General features: G+C 40.6%; 1 long non-coding RNA gene across 2 annotated transcripts; it reads left to right on the top strand.

Annotated features, from left to right (window-relative positions):
* Window positions 1-4611: 4611 nt before the first annotated feature.
* On the top strand, window positions 4612-13705 carry LOC106965807 (uncharacterized). Of its 2 annotated transcripts, XR_001428677.3 has the most exons (3): window positions 4612-6445; window positions 7321-7446; window positions 9836-13705. It is a non-coding gene; the product is annotated as an uncharacterized LOC106965807 (long non-coding RNA). The 2 variants fall into 2 exon arrangements; XR_008298298.1 differs by having other exon boundaries at window positions 4612-7446.
* Window positions 13706-13929: the final 224 nt, after the last annotated feature.

Genomic DNA, 13929 nt, shown 5'->3' with positions numbered 1-13929 from the left:
AAAAGAAAGAAAGCGAGAGAGAGAGGCAGGCCGGCCTGGCATGGAGCAGCCTTAACGCATACTTCTTGAGGTCCTTCAATGAACTGGTGTTCTAATTATTGAGCGTTATGAAAAAACAGAGAAGGAAATGATACTAACCTATCTCTGCAAAGACACGGGAGCAGCACCCCAGGGAAAAGGGCAGTTAGCCTCTTGGTGCCGTGTTAATGGCTCCCCAGGATCACAGCTTCCCCATGAGGGGGCCCAGTCTTCCCAGGGTGAAGGGCTCCTGGAAGAGAGGGTTCAGGGAACCTGCTGCATATGCACTACCAGTTACAATAACCTCAGTTAGTGATAAAGTAGGGTGATAATTTCTATTATTCTAGGGGCAGAGGGCAGACTTCCTCAAGATAGGCCACTGTGGCCCGAAAATTATTCTGAGTTGAAGGCAATAGAGACCCTAGGGGACTCGAGAGAAACTTTTGCCCTTCCCTAAACTACATAATTGGGGATCTTTCTCAGAATAAGGGTTATTAGCTGAGATAAACGTTATCTGAGTGACCCATCTGTCTGGCAGGTCAGACTTCTAATTACCAAACAGATGCTTCTTACTGCCCTGTGAAGAAGTGCGCTTCTTTCCTCTAAAGTCCCAGACCACTGCCCCCTTCTTCTTGGTACAGAATGACATATATACTTGATTTCGCCTGACTCTGGAATTTCCATGTCTGTGTGGATTCTCCATACAAACACTATTAAACTCAGTTTTCTGCTATTAACCTGTCTGTCAATCTGCTCCTTAGTCCAGTTAGACCCACCTTGAGGGGACAGGAATTCTTGCTCCCTGACCTCTGGCATAGTCAGTAGGACACTTTAACTCGCTGGGCATAGCTCACTCTGATACTGCTGCAGCTGAGGGACCCTGGGGCATCTGACATAGAGCCAGCAGAAGGTAAGATTTCTTACCGTGTCAGCCTCCCAGAACCTCTATCTATGGAGGGCAATGGAGCAAGATGGTCAGAGTCCTTTTTCTAAGTCTAGATTAGCAGGAGAAAAGATTTGTGGAACCAGTCTCTTGGGTCTGGCGACTCTTTGGTTAAATTTGCTAGAATACTGTTTGGTTACTGGTCCACTTCCTCCCAGAGATGGTCTTTGTTTTGCTTTGTTGTGTCTTTTATGTTGCTTGTCATCTGTTGCTAAGGGACATCTTGGAAGTTAAAGCTGCAAAATTAGTGGGCATAGATTGAACACTTAAAAGCTGTTAGAGCACTCGCCACCTCAAGAAGACTCCCGTGGTAGGATATGTTGGCCACAGAATGACACTAGATCTAGATTGACACTAGATCACCCACCAACTTCAAGAAAACTTCCATGCAATGAGGTCCATGGTAAAGCAACATATAATCCCAACCATGTGGCATATCCCTCCTAGGTATTAGTTTGGATCCAAGGTATTAGTTTGGATCCAAGGCTTAGCTAAAGCTGTTAGATTTTTCCATTAGTCTATGTCCTGAGAGCTTGGCTTTGTGACCAGCAAGAATATTCTCTTTGGTCTCTGCCACCTGGAGAGTGTACTTACCCACAAGTACTTACCAGGGTGTACCTTCATGGCTAGTTGAATAGACTGGGGATCCAAGAAACTCTCTCTCTCTCTCTCTCTCTCTCTCTCTCTCTCTCTCTGGCTGTGCCAGCTCTTAGGGGTGTTTATCATAAGAGATTCTAGCTCATAGGAACTTTTGTCGCCTCAACCTTTGTTGCTTGGTAGTGCTAGAAAGTCTCATTCTACAAGCATCTGTATGGTTGTTGTAGACTCTGGGTCTAAAGTTCTCTCTTGTCCAGCAAGAGAGTGGGCACAGAATTAAAATGCAAGAGATGGCTAATGTCTGGGAAAAGACAAGAGCCCTGTATAAGGGTCCTTGCTCCATATTTATTAAGATCAGAAGGCTTACAAACGTGATGGGCATGTACAAGGAGACAATGAATCTGTGAACATTAATTCGTGGGCATGAGGGAAAGGGGGTTTTGAAGATATATGGTGTTAGGGGTTTGGGTCAATATAAACCAAAATCCTGGCACCGGGCAGATGAATGTTAACAGCAGACATGAGGCTCCACTTCTGTGTATCTTAGCCAGCCTGAGGGATAAGACAGATAAAGCCTGTAACAGCAGGGTCAACAAGGCACCTTTCTTTTGCTAATTAGCTCCACTCTGGGCAGCTTCACCCTGCAGTGGCCTATAGCCCTATTTACCTGTTTTACCTAATTTGGTCCTTCCTTTTTGTGAAAGCTTTCTTCTATAGCACTAAATTGGAGGGCATTTTCTACCTGAATACCTAATCTTGCTTACCTCATATACCTTTGTATTGGGGCCTTTGCCCCCGCTTCTATCCTGGGGGCCTTTGCCCCCCCATCCACTCTATCCTTATTTGCCTAATCTTGTTCACCCAAGTTTGGGTGTGAGCATCCTATGACTTTGTGATTCTTTATGCCTTGTTAACCCATCAGTGCAGGCTCAAGGAATTCCTAAGCTTATTCCCCACATACGGTGTCACAGATTAATGGGTCTGAGGCTGGAGGCATCTCACATTTTCGTGGGAGACCAAAGACACCATTTTCAGTAGACCATCCTCACTGCCTATGCAGTGAAGGCCTTTGCTTTCTTAAAATAAACTTTTGGATCATGAGGCCCTCTTTGGACACCTCTTGCATATCTTGTTTAGCCATTAAGAGCCTTATTGGTTTGAGTTGCTATTAATGCTATTTGCCAATGGCTGTATACATGTATACATAAATATATGTGTATATATATATATATATACATACATACATATATATGTATATAGAGCCAATTTAAATGATATAAAATATATATATATATGATTTTTTTATATATATATCACCTGCCTATTTTAACTTCCTTTTCCTATAAAATTTACAAAGATTACTCTGGCCTAATCTCTAGATTCTTATAAGTTGCTCACATAAATGTTGAAAGCCAGAAAATAACTTTAACAAAAGCATCCAAAACTGGCGATAAGGTTTGCTTTGCTCTTACCTTCCAGGATTCTATAATCAGGTTCTGCCTGCTTTAGACATTCCTACACGATGTCAGTTACCGGTGTATCCTAGACACTCCCCCCTCCCCCCCCCCCCCCCCCCCGACCCCACCACCATGAAAAAAATCTGTGTCTCCTGGACTGCAGCAGATCTTTTAAATTATAAAGCCATTTTACCTCTACTTTCAAAAGATCACACCAAATTAGAGACTAATTAGAGAGATTATTTTACTATATTCACAACCTTCCCTTCACTGAGGAAATAGACGACCAAAATTTCTCCAAGGTCCTCCTAAACATGGTCTGCAATATTCAGGGGCTAATAGAAGCCAAGGTTAAATTGTGTACGCAGAAAAAAAGGCTTTTGTTAAAAATGCTTTATACAGATTTTACAGAGGCATATTTTGGTTCCCATTTTAGTTAAAATTCTCCCTGATATAAAGAAGCAAATTCAGTTTAAAAAAGGTGGGCCAATCCCTTGATAGTCAGGCTGTAATCCAGGTCTTTGGGGAATTAGGAACAGCTGTCTTTATTTTACAACTCTCTATAAAACCAGAAATACAACTCTAGAAACAAGTTAAATCCCACCTATCTTTACCAATCTCAAACCTTGCCTATTCCTCTCAAAACGTTTGTGGATATTATAAAAGATGAGGATATTGGAACAAAATTGTTCTGTACTTTAAAAAACAAAAAGTAAATTTTAAATAACAATTACCTAGAAACTCAAGAAAAAAGTTTTTACATTCTTTCTCTGTCCCTTGAAATGATAATTCTTTATCATGTCTTTGAAATGTAAATACAGCCCACAATCTCTTGAGACTGAAGAAAAAAAAATAGAGATAAGTATTTTAAAATTGGGCCTGCAATGTCTTCTCCACAAATATTAGTAGAAACAAAATTAAGATTTTGTATACATCTTGTCTGTGTATTTTGTGTGTGTGTGTGTGTCCACGTATGCTGTAAACGTGAGATATTTTTTCTACCTCTAGATGGTATTGCTACAATTAATTTGTAAAACAGCTTTATTTAGTTGGTTTGAAGGCACACACTTGTAAGGATTGAGCATTCTAAAACTCAGAAAGATAGAAACTAACCCAAATGTCTTTCGAGTTCACATGATCCGGGAAAATATTCAATATTAAAGCTAATTTAAGGTTGTTGGTTTAATTAAAATAGACATATCTTTAGAGTTATCAGCATTAAATATAAAAGTTTTATTCTGCTCTTGTTTATTAAGAGTCACATAAGTTCAGGGCACCTGGGTGACTCAGTGGGTTAAGGGTCCAACTCTTGGTTTCTGCCTAGGTCATGATCTCACGGTTTGTGAGATCCAGCCCCGAGTCAGGCCCCTCTCTGACAGCATGTAGCCTACTTAGCATTCCCTCTCTCCTTCTCTCTCTCTGTCCCTCCCTGACGTGCATGCATGCACACACACTCTCTTTCAACATAAACTTTTTTTTTTTAAGTCACATAAGTTCATAGTATCTCTGTTGCAAAATTTGTCCAAAAAACAAAACAAAACAATATAATGGTTGACTTTGTCTAATGCCTCATGAAGTTTCATAGGTGGTCTAAAAATAGTTGGGGCGCCTGGGTGGCGCAGTCGGTTAAGCGTCCGACTTCAGCCAGGTCACGATCTCGCGGTCCGTGAGTTCGAGCCCCGCGTCAGGCTCTGGGCTGATGGCTCAGAGCCTGGAGCCTGTTTCCGATTCTGTGTCTCCCTCTCTCTCTGCCCCTCCCCCGTTCATGCTCTGTCTCTCTCTGTCCCAAAAATAAATAAACGTTGAAAAAAAAAATTAAAAAAAATAAAAATAGTTGTTAAGAACAAGTAAATTAAAAATGTAAAAAAGATAAAATAATGAACATATGTTTATCTATTTTTGTCTTATAAAGAAACTAAAGACAAATTTGAGTCTGTTAGTAAATGTGTTTTATGCTTTATTGAAAGATTGTACTGGGGCACGTGGGTGGCATCCAACTCTTGATTTCAGATCAGGTCATGGTCTCATGGTTGGGTTCATGGGATTGAGCCTTGTGTCGGGCCCTGCATTGATAGTCTGGAGCCTGCTTGGCATTCCCTCTCTCCCTCTGTCTTTCGCCCTCCCCAGCTCACATGCACACGTGCGCTCTCTCTCTCTCTCTCTCTCTCTCTCTCTCTCTCTAAATAATCAACATGAAAAAAAAAGATGGTACTATAAAAACGTTTCTAAAAATTATGAAATGTATTAATAAGTTTGTCAATCTAAAGAATTCTGCTCACAGTTCACAGTTGCTTATTACATAGTTTTCACTAGCTATTAAGGTTGCTAAGCATTAAGAATTCTAATAAATGTAATTAAGACTACTGGAAAAATAAGGGAAACAACTCTATGCAAGAAAAGTAAGATACATGTTTTTGGTAAGAAAAAGAATGAGGAATAAAAATATATATTTGTTGAGGGGGAAAAAATAGTTTTGTCCTAAAGTAAGGCTGGCTATTTTAAAGAGGGAAAATTTAGGACAAAATCTAAATGTATTTAAAAAAATTGTTGTAGGTTTATGGAGAAAGAATCTTTGGAAAGAAATGTTATGTGTGCTCAGTACTGGCTAAGATTAGGATAATTTAAGGGAACCTGGGTGGCTAGTCGGTTAAGCATCTCTTTTTTTTTTTTAATCTTTATTTATTTTTGAGAGACAGGGCATGAGCGGGCGAGGGGCAGATAGAGAGGGAGACACAGAATCTGAAGCAGGCTCCAGGCTCTGAGCTGTCACCACAGAGCCCAATGTGGGGCTAAAACCCATGAATGACAAATTCACGACCTGAGTTAAAGTCTGACACTTAAACGACTGTACCACCCAGGCACCCCAAGCATCTGACTCTTGATTTTAGCTCAGGATTCTGTCTGCCCTCCCCAACTACCTCCCCGCTCCAAAATAAGTAAATAAACTTAAAAAAAAGATTAGGATAATTTAACTGAGTAAATGAGTTTTAACATCAAAAGTACACTGGTACAAAGTTTTGTTTTCTCTTTGTTATATGTACAGAGTTTTCTTGAACCACTGGTCTGCTCTTCATAAAAAATTGTAAACAAAAGTTTTTCTTTACTATTTAAGTATTTTTATTTTTAGGCAGACAGTGATTCTACATTTGCCAAAATAATTCCTATATTTATTAGCTCTTTGATTACTTAGTTTTTTTCTTTAAATCCTTTCATATATATATTATTTATTTATTTAATGTTTTATTTATTTTTGAGAGATAGAAACAGAGTGTGAGCAGGGGAAGGGCAGAAAGAGAGGGAGACACAGAATCTGAAGCAGGCTCCAGCCTCCGAGCTGTCAGCACAGAGCCCGACGCAGGACTTGAACTCACGGAGCTGTGAGACCATGATCTGAGCCGAAGTTGGATGCTCAACTGACTGAGCCACCCAGGTGCTCCTGCTCTTTGATTACTTAAGAACATTAGCCTTAATATTAAAGGAACTAAATTTTGCTCACAACTCTGTGACCTTTGTCTTTGAAATCTTTCTTTGTCACTTTGGTTAAATAGATAATTAAATATTGTTTCATAATGATCCGTAATCCCATTTAATCAAATGTTCAAACCTTTTGATATTTTTTTATATATACTTCCCAAAATCAAATTCTAACATGGAGTCTATTAACCACAATCTAGCTGAAACTTTCCAGCAAGCCCCTGGAACATTCCAAAAAAAAATTTTTATGAGAAATTAAACTAATGAGACTTATTTGGTTTGTTAAATTACATGGAAAATATTGTCAAATATGTGATATTAAACTCTCTTTTATAATATTCATATAGATATGTTATTAAAATAAGTTCCAAAAAATTATATGAAACATCTAGAAATCTGATGTCCTGCTTGTGTTATTATCTTGAAGTGCTGTATGTCACAAAAATAACCAAATTTCCTTGTCAACTGCATCGTAATGAACTCTAATGAGATCTTTAGCCATGGCCATTTTTAAGTCTTCTATCATTTACAGACAGTTATACTTTCACTAAGATGCCTTTGTAAGTTTCCTGCAAATGTGCTTCATCTTCAGTGAGACTCATGAAAAAGCAAAACAAAACCTCTGAATACAGGTTTCTGATAATCTTAGATCATAAAACTGAACTAGGTAAAAATTTCCAGAACTAGTAGAAAAACCGGATTCAATCAGAACAAGAATTAATAACATGGGGTGGGGGAGGGGCAAATAAATTGAGGCAGATAATCTTACTTTTTATGACTTCTTATTTGAAACATTGCTGACATTTTTTAAAGTCTTTTTGTTTTTTCCAGATTTAAGAAAAATGTTCATCTTAAGCTAACTGATTTACAGCAATTAGATAAAATATACCTTTGTGGACAAATGGAAGCATTTATCTTTTCTCTCTACCTGAACCCTCCAGAATTCAGAAACTCTCAGTGAGTATTCTTATATTTTTGTGGCGATCTATTTATTTACATAAGTCCAGTTAAGAATTTGTTCTCTTTATGACAGGACACAATTGGAAACACTGGTTATATTACCAGGGCTTTGACTGAAATGTTCTATTTGAGAGAGACATGCATAGACTCAGATCTGACCAGACAACTTTAGGTAGCTAATGTTGACTTTATGGAGCCAATAAAGCCTCTTGGAAATATCAGCCTGATACTTTGCTTACAGAGTTCCCAGCAGCCTTACCAAGTGAGTAGAGATCACTTCCAGGCAGGAGCAAGAATCTCATGTTTGGCGGACCTTAAGTAGAGAGGAATTCAGGGGTGCCTGGGTGGCTGGCTCAGTCAGTTAAGTGTCTGACTTCGGCTCAGGTCTTGATCTAGCAGTTCATGGATTTGAGCCCCGCATCGGGCTCTGTGCTGACAACTCAGAGCCTGGAGCCTGCTTCGGATTGTGTGTCTCCTTCTGTCTCTGCCCCTCCTCCACTTATGCTCTGTCTCTGTCTCTGTCTCTGTCTCTCTCTCTCTCTCTCAAAAATAAATAAGAACATTAAAAACCAATTTTTTTTTAAAGAAGAGAGGAATTCATCCCCATTCAAAGATCTTACGACAAGATCTGATAGCAAGTGTTTGGCTTGGCTTCTAGTTTCAAGAGACTATTAAAAGTTCAATCTAGAGATCTAATGAAAAGTTCCAGCAAAGCAGGCTTTTATTATTTTTTTTTATTATTTGAGAGAGAGAGAGAGAGAATGCAAGCAGGGGAGACAGAGAGAGAGAGAATCTTAAGCAGGCATCACATTCAACATGGAGCCCAACCCCACAACCCCAGGATCATGACTTGAGCCAAGAGTCAGGCACTCAACTGACTGAGCCACCCAGGTGCTCCAGGTAAAGCAGGTTTTAAATGGTCTATATGGTCAACCATTATTCTTGCTGCATGTATGTAAGGAATCAGGCCATGTTCTTTCTTAAAACTAAAATTATTTTGCAAACAAATTATTGATAATTTGACTATTTTGGTAAAAAATGATAAAAATGATTATAGAGAAAAAAGTGTTTCAAAAACACATCCTTGTAGATATTCCATTTTAATACTACTCAGTATAAACTAGACTAGAAATCCTAGATTTCTTCTAGTGTCCTCCAATGGCTGGCTACAACTCTCCAAACTAGCATTCGGCTTTTTCTCCCACCTTTCTGACTTGGAATCATTTGAAAACTAAAACTGCCCTTTTCCCAAAAGCCCTGCAAACTAAATATAAATGACGTGATGTAAACTCCGAGAAATTGCCATAACAGCTCATGAATAGACAATCTTCATGCCTGTTGCTCAAAGAACATTAGAGACATTTGATCTACAAACCAGCTCTGTCGGATTGCCAGCACCTGCCCTCACTCTATCTGAAGATCCTTGAATCTGACACTTACAAGCTTCCTCCACTGGTTCCCCTAACAACTCAGAAACTGGCTTAACAGTTGATCCAGCCATTAGCCGGTGTTTTTCTTTTGTTTCCATAGAAATGCCTCTTACTTAACATGTGATTATTGAACCATAGGCCTAACTTTGAGAATACACCTGAAATGAGTTTGACCAAACTAACCTACTGCCGGGACTAGCAGACTAGTCCAATTCGATGAAACAACCTACCGGCTCAAATTTTTTTTTTTTTAACATTTATTTATTTTTGAGACAGAGAGAGACAGAGCATGAACAGGGGAGGGGCAGAGAGAGAGGGAGACACAGAATCGGAAGCAGGCTCCAGGCTCTGAGCCATCAGTCCAGAGCCCGACGCGGGGCTCGAACTTACGGACAGCGAGATCGTGACCTGAGCCGAAGTCCGACGCTCATCTGACTGAGCCACACAGGCGCCCCTCTACGGGCTCAAATTTTAATGTGTGAAACTTTAGGGAAGTTACGGTTCAGAAACCGTAGAGGCCGCAGCCAGGTGGCCCCAAGATGAATCACTGTGGCATGAAGATTATTCTGAGCTGAAGGCAACTGAGATCCTGCAGGCTCAAGAGGCACTTTTGCCCCTCCCTTAACTACCTAGAAAAATCTAAATTGAGGGGCTGCTGTGCTCCGCTGAGCCTATGTCTCTGAGCTCTCTGCTGCAATGAGCTTCCTCAAAAGTTTGCCGCATCCCTGTGGTGCCAGGGGGGCTCAGTCAGTCTGTTGAGCATCTGACTTCGGCTCAGGTCATGATCTCACGGTTGGTGAGTTGGAGCCCCGCGCTGGGCTCTGTGCAGACAGCTCAGAGCCTGAAACCTGCTCCAGATTCTGTCTCTCCCTCACTCTCTCTGCCCCTCCCCTGCTCATGCTCTGTCTCTCTCCCCCTCAAAAATAAATAACATTAAAAACATTTTTTTTTTTCAGTTTTCTGAAGCCCCGGTCAGCGGAGGGGCTCCAGCAGCAATAGTCAGATTCCCCAGACTGGAGAAGGGCCTCTGCATTAGCACCCCTGACAACACCAAAAGCTGCATGTCTTGGTTAGATAGCTCTGATTAGGATTCTCACTGGAATACTCCGCCGTTAGTGTGCATGTGGTATCCAGGGACCTAAGAGTCTATCCACCATGAGCATTTGTATGTTACAGTGAATGCCAAATTGGGAGAAGAATCAAAACTATCTGTTGCTGATGAAGAAGAAGACAGTGATGAGGACACTGAACCTATTGCTGAATCTAGATTTGTGCCTCATGATAAACCGGGTTGGAGGCAGCGTTCACTGCAATGTGTGAATGCCAGGCTTCGTGTCCAGATCCTGAGGATGAAGATTCAGATGATTATGAGGAAGAATATAATGTAGAAGCACATGAGCAAGGGCAGGGGACATCCCTACATTTTATATCTATGAAGGAGGATTATCCCAGGAGCACCCGGTGGCTCAGTCAGTTGGGCGTCCGACTTCGGTTCAGGTTATGATCTCACAGTTTGTGAGTTCGAGCCCCAAGTCGGGCTCTGTGCTGACAGTTCAGAGCCTGGAGCCTGCTTTGGATTCTGTGTCTCTCCCTCTCTCTGCTCCTGCTCATGCTCTGTCTCTCTCTGTCTCTCAATAATAAATAAATATGTGTTTAAAAAAAAAAAGATTATCCCATATAACAGCAGAAGGCCAAGCTACATTGGAGGGATTAGAAGGAAGTCTTTCTCAGTCTGTGCAGCCCATATAACATGGCTGGAGCATGGACAGAAGATTCAATAAGAGATTATAAAGATGGGATGGAGGTAGATACTACACCAACAGTTGTTGGCCTGTTTGGAGATGCAAATACTCATCACTGAAAATGATTTATGCTGCTTTGGAATTGTCATAAATATAGAAGAAAACTTGGTGCCTCTTCCGCTGTGGAGTGGATGTTGATGAAAGTCTTTTTCCTTCTCTAAAACTTACCTGAACCCGTCCTTTTTTTTTTTTTTTTGAAACAGACCATACTGAGACAAGTTGTCACCAGCAGAAGAAACTATGATCTTTATTTTAAAAGGTGCATTAATTTAACCAAGAGGGTATTTGTAGATTTCCATTTACCACCCCCCCCCCCAAACTTTCTGTATATGGGGACCCTCTGTTGAGGCCTGCAGTTCCTGCCTTCACTATAAGCTTGCAGGTGGATGTGATGACAGCACGCAGGTGCTTGAAGGTACAGGAACACTGGAGGAAAAGGGGAGGGGCTGAGTCTAAATTAATTCTACCCCTTGACGGGCTAAAAATACCTAAGACACCCTTTAAAAAGAAAGAGATCTCCGAGAAATCCTGGCATTTGCTCATTCTCCACAGGGGCAAGTGTCTTTTTACTAACTTGGGACCAAGATTAATTCACTCACATATCTTTAGGGAGCCTGTTGGGAAACATCCTAGCCACACATATAACTACTAACACAAGTACTTCTGACTAGTTTTACTCCTTCCACCATGTTTCACCAATCTGTTCCTTTATAACCTCTTGGGTTATATCCTTGAATTTCTAATGTCTTAGGTCAGTTTCTGTAACAGAACAAGTGAAATCGAGATGAAGTCCTCAAAGTACTTCAGATGATAACTGTTTTTTATCTTTGTAATCATTTAACAAAAAAAAATTTAGGTTTTCTCCCCCCAAAAAAAAAATCTAAATTGGGGATCTTGTTCAGAATAAGAGTTATTACCAGAGATACATGTTATCTGAGTGATCCATCTGTGTGGCAAGGCAAACATCTAATTTCCAAACCTTTGTTCTTCTTATTGGCCTGTGAATTGCCCTCTGCACTTTTGAATCCCTAGGTCCCTCTCCCATTCCTTTGCTTAGGGTGGCATGTACCTCATTTTACCTTTCTGTCTTTGAAACTCTCATGTGTGTAGGGTTCCTGTACATACAAAATTAAGTTAGATTTTCTCCAGTTAATATGTCTTCTGTCAATTTCATTCTTAAACCAGCCAGAAGAACCTTCAAAGGGTGAAGGAAAAATTTTTCTTGTCAACTGTGTTGGTAAAGGGAGCTCTCTTGCTCAACTACAGACCACAACAGTTAAAACCAGAAATAGACAAGACCACTTAACTCATGCTCTAACTGAAACCCATTGTGTTTATTTCTCACCACACTTTCTTGAGGCATTGAAGACGTTTTCCAACCACCACACCAGAAAAGCCCTGATAGCAATGGAATGCCTAGAAGACTATATCCATAATAATGGACTGAACACATACTGAGCCCCACCCATGATCACTGAACTCTCTGCCTGACCTCTTGCCTGTCCCCCCACCCCAACCTCTTCTTATAATACTCTAGGTGTCCCTCTTGCCCGTAGAGAGGTCAGTTGTTAAGGCTTGAGCCTGTCACAGCTGATGACACCGAAAATAAATTTCTTCCTTTCTCTTTTCCAAACCCTTGTCTCTTGAGTTAGTGGCTGCTCTTGTGATGAGTGTATCCAAGTTTTCTGGGCAGCAGTGTTGGCAAACCCAGCAGGGAGCTATGCTTTCGATTTGCCCAGCCTTCTGGGGAGTCCCCAGTGGAGCAGTTGGCCCCAGTAGTGTGCTGGGCTTCTCGAGCTTTCCTGAGTTAGAAGCTGTGATAGCAAAGGGACAGTAGACATAGCTATGGTGACAATGCAGCCATGGGGCTGTTTTCTCACTAAACATCGTTTGCCCATACTAACCCCACATTTTGAAAGTGTCCGTCTTCCAAACAAATTTCGTTTATCATGTCATAAACTATTTACATTTCCATGTATTTCAGTTAAAGAATGCTAATGAGATCTTCTGATCCGCAGAAATGTCACTTGGGTCATAGATTGTTTCATTTGAAGGCAAAGACTTTTTTTTTTTTTTTTTTAGTTAATGAGTACAACCTTATCATAAAAGTACAATTTCTGGAGGCACCTGGGTGGCTCAGTTGGTTAAGCGTCTGACTCTTGATTTTGGCTTAGGTCATGATCTTCGGGTCTGTGGGTTCAAGCTCTGCATCGGGCTCTGGGCTGACATCTCAGAGCCTGCTTGGGTTTCTCTGTCTCTGTCTCTGTCTCTGTCTCTCTCTCTCTCTGTGTCTTTCTCAAAATAAACTAAAAAAAATTTTTTTAAGTACAAATTCTGTAGGAAATACTGAAAATGGATGAAAGGCCTTTCTTAGTGCCCTGGAGGACATGTAAGAATCCTAGGATAGCAGGTGGGTAAACTTTGATCCAGGATTTGAAATAAATAGGAAATCGATTTATTTGGAAATGAAAAGAGAGAAGAGATTCTACTCAAACTATACTTGTTAAATGACTGAAGAGTGAAATCTCTGAAATATTTGGGAACACGATCACTCAAGGAGAGAACTACATGGAGTAGATTGCATTTTACATTTTATAAGATAATGCTTTACAAAGCTGCAGTCTTTTGCACTTAAAGCTACTGCTAATTGAGCAATAGAATACACCTGCGCTAAGGCTTGTTAAAAGGAAACAGATCCCAAATGGAGTGATTTATGTTAAACTCCACCGAGACTTAATATCTAACTTAACTTCAGTTTCTGCCTCTCCAGGGAGTGGAGTTAAAGCAGTCAGTCTGGAATTTTTTGTTCAGCCAGTGAAGTCATCTTCGTGAAGAGATCTCCTGCTTCTCCCCCTAGGGAAGGTGACCTCGCCTGAAACCATCCTTTCTTTTCTTTTGCTAATAACTTCCTTGCCCCACCCTCTTTTCTGCAGAACTACTGTATACAACTCCTCAGACTTTTCTAGGTGGGACGTTGCTTAATTCAGGAATCATTGAATAAAGCCAATGTGATCTTCAAATGTACTCAGATGAATTTTTACTATTTAACAGGCTTAAACTATGTATTTAAAGGTTTCAATAGAGGATCCAGATAACTGAGAAACAACAGATTCTTCAGGGGCACATGGCTTGTTTGTAAGGACCTTGGGTCTCGATGGGGAACTGTGTCAAGGAGTCCTGATCACATCCTGTTTGCCTGAGGTCACCTTGATGTGCCAAAGTAGAAGGACAAAGTCTTTGTCCCTGTA

This window comes from Acinonyx jubatus, chromosome B2, assembly GCF_027475565.1.
Source record: "Acinonyx jubatus isolate Ajub_Pintada_27869175 chromosome B2, VMU_Ajub_asm_v1.0, whole genome shotgun sequence".
Taxonomy (NCBI): domain Eukaryota; kingdom Metazoa; phylum Chordata; class Mammalia; order Carnivora; family Felidae; genus Acinonyx; species Acinonyx jubatus.
The sequence above is the reverse complement of the archived record's forward strand: the minus strand, read 5'-3'. Positions and strand labels throughout refer to the sequence as shown.